General features: G+C 33.0%; 1 non-coding gene across 1 annotated transcript; it reads left to right on the top strand.

The window, feature by feature from the left end:
- The first annotated feature begins 516 nt into the window (after positions 1–516).
- LOC128290783 (small nucleolar RNA R71) lies at positions 517–623 on the top strand. Its single transcript, XR_008280569.1, has one exon. It is a non-coding gene; the product is annotated as a small nucleolar RNA R71 (small nucleolar RNA).
- Positions 624–2,725: the final 2,102 nt, after the last annotated feature.

The raw sequence follows: 2,725 nt of genomic DNA on the forward strand, positions 1-2,725 counted from the left end.
AATGTATGAAACATGTATATTCATATTGACTAATATATTAAAGCCGCATAAACGTATGAAAAGTTTAATATTGAAATTTGTTTCATTTGATGTATAATTTGTACATGTGCAAGACTTATGCAAAAATAGGTTTGATATTCAATTAATGAAGTTGTTGATTTGTTATATGTTCTATATATAAAAATAAATTTGTTTTTATATATGTTGGATTAGGTTTTAATTATGCTATGTTATGAGTAATATGATTTTAAGATTTGATATTTGATTAAGTTACGAGCATTGATGTGATTAAAATTTTTGGATTGTAAAATGTAATGCATATTTATATAATCTATGATATGATCGGTAATGCCTCATAACCCTAATCTGGTGACGGATACGGGTTAAGGGTGTTACAATTCGTATGCATCTTCAAACGTTCTGTTCATATGGGCTCCTCTTACTGCTCCATCTAATCCAAATCTTACATTTGCGTCCAACCCATTGTAAAAAACCTACAATACCATTCGCTGAGCAAATCTGTAGTGCGAGCATTTCTGGACCAATGTTTTAAAACATTCCCAAGCCTCATGAAAACTTTCCCCTTCCATTTGTCTAAAAATATCAATTTCTATTCTTAGTTGAACCACTTTGGTAATAAAGAAAAAATTCGGTAAAAAGTTTCTAGCAAGCTCATCCCATGTCTTGATAGAACCTAATGGCTACAAATTTAACCAAGAAAAGGTGTTTTCAATCAAAGAAAAGGGGAACAACCGAAGACAAATAGTGCCATCAGTGACCCTGTTGTACTTTAAAGTATCAAAAAGTTGACGAAACTGTTTTAAATGTTGACTCTGATCCTTTGATATTGTGCCCCTAAATTGTAGATTATTCCAAATCATTTGAATCATTTCCAGTTTGATCTCAAAATTGCTAGTTGTAATAGCCAACCTTGTTATGCTTTCCTGAACCATGTCTAGACTTGGTAATGTATAATCTATTAGCGTTCTCTCGTTACGAGCCATATGTAAATTTCTAGGTAGCTGTAGTGGTGTTGGTAGATCTACTAAAGCGTTACCGTTAACTTTGTCGAACAGTGGATTCTCACTTGGAACATTGCTTACAGGATATGGTGGGGGATCTTGCATCTACTATTATTGTTAGCAATTTCTGTAAATTATTCTCTCTGGATCTGTGACTGGCTCTATAGGTATTCCCTACTATGAGTCATACACTAAACACAAAAGAGAAAGTTAGAAACAATAAAAATTAAAATCATATCTATAGCCTAAGAATTTCCTAATTATTCTTATTGAAGTACAAAAAGTAAGATTGAACTAGCGACGTTGTCTCCCCGACAACGACACTAAAAACTTGACTGCCTCCAGAAGTGCTAACGTCTAGCGTGTGAATATTGCAACAAAAAATATGTATATGAGGTAGTATTCACAAGTATACGGGTCTAGTTGTAATATAGTTACAACAGAGTAGGTAAGTACCCCGAAAATCGTACCCAAGGGAGGCTAGTGCTAGATTAACTTTAACCTAAACACCAATAGATCTAATTAGTACTCGAAATAAGTTATAGTATGAAAGTAAAAATAAAAGGAGTTTTAAGATTTTTATAAGAATAAAAGATATAAAATAAAGCAATAGATATCAAGAGATTGAAAAGTAGATTAATCAAATCTAGTTATGGGTGATCAACTCGCTTTGGTAATCTTTATTAATTGTTGCTTTGGGTTCCTCGTCAATCCACTAGTCGCTATCTCAGTAGGATCTTCCGATCTTCCACTAAAATAATGAGTCAACAAGGACTACTTATCGTTCGACTTTACAATCTAGACTGGCTTGGGGTGAAGGTGTTCAAGGATAGGTACTACCAATTTTGGGTTAATTTCTATCTTGATGGCTTCTTAGGGTTGTTAGGCCTTGGGTTTAGGTTATTCCTTTCCCAAACAGTTGATCCATTGAGTAGCCCTATGAAATAGTTAACAGATCATACCTTCACTCACTAATCCCCTATAGAACAATTAGTTCCTCATGGTTTTAATAAACTATATAAAATCAATATAAAGAGTAAACATTCTAAATGAATCGATAGTGTAGAGTTTAAGAAAAAGCCTGATTTGTATTAAGAATGAACATGAGTCCACAAAGATTGATTATCTCCACAAACCAGATCTCTCAAGACAAAACAAAGAATAAATTGGAAGTAAATCTAAACCTAAAAAAAGAGAAAAACTAAGCTGAATTTAAAAGAAAAATTCTAGACTAAGTAATTGATGTGCATAATGTGTGAAAAATAAGCCTATTTATAGATTTCAGGTGGTCGTCATCCTTAACTTAGGTTAGCTAACATTCCTGAGGTTGAAGTTTGATCGTACAAACCAAAATACCCACTGTCTCGTGTTAATTCTTGTCTAAAGTTGATGTCTGATAACTCTTGAAAAGAGCTATATTTCACGCCTTTAGGCCTACATAATTGCTTGTACTTAAGTATATTTTGTTACATTTCAGGACATTTTTGTTAGCATTTTTAATGTTGCATTAGGACTTGGACTAGGTTGAAATTAAGTGCTTTTAATTCTTTCTGGTGCAGTTTTTCATCTATTGGTATGGCAGGAATAGGTTTTAGAACAAGGAAATAAATAAAGGAAGTTTTGTCAAGGAAAAAGTGCATATAGTTTTTAGCACGAATGTCGAGGCAATGTCGGGAAGACGAAGTCAATATTTTTCGTGCAAC

This window comes from Gossypium arboreum, chromosome 3 (assembly GCF_025698485.1).
Source record: "Gossypium arboreum isolate Shixiya-1 chromosome 3, ASM2569848v2, whole genome shotgun sequence".
NCBI classification, from domain to species: Eukaryota; Viridiplantae; Streptophyta; class Magnoliopsida; order Malvales; family Malvaceae; genus Gossypium; species Gossypium arboreum.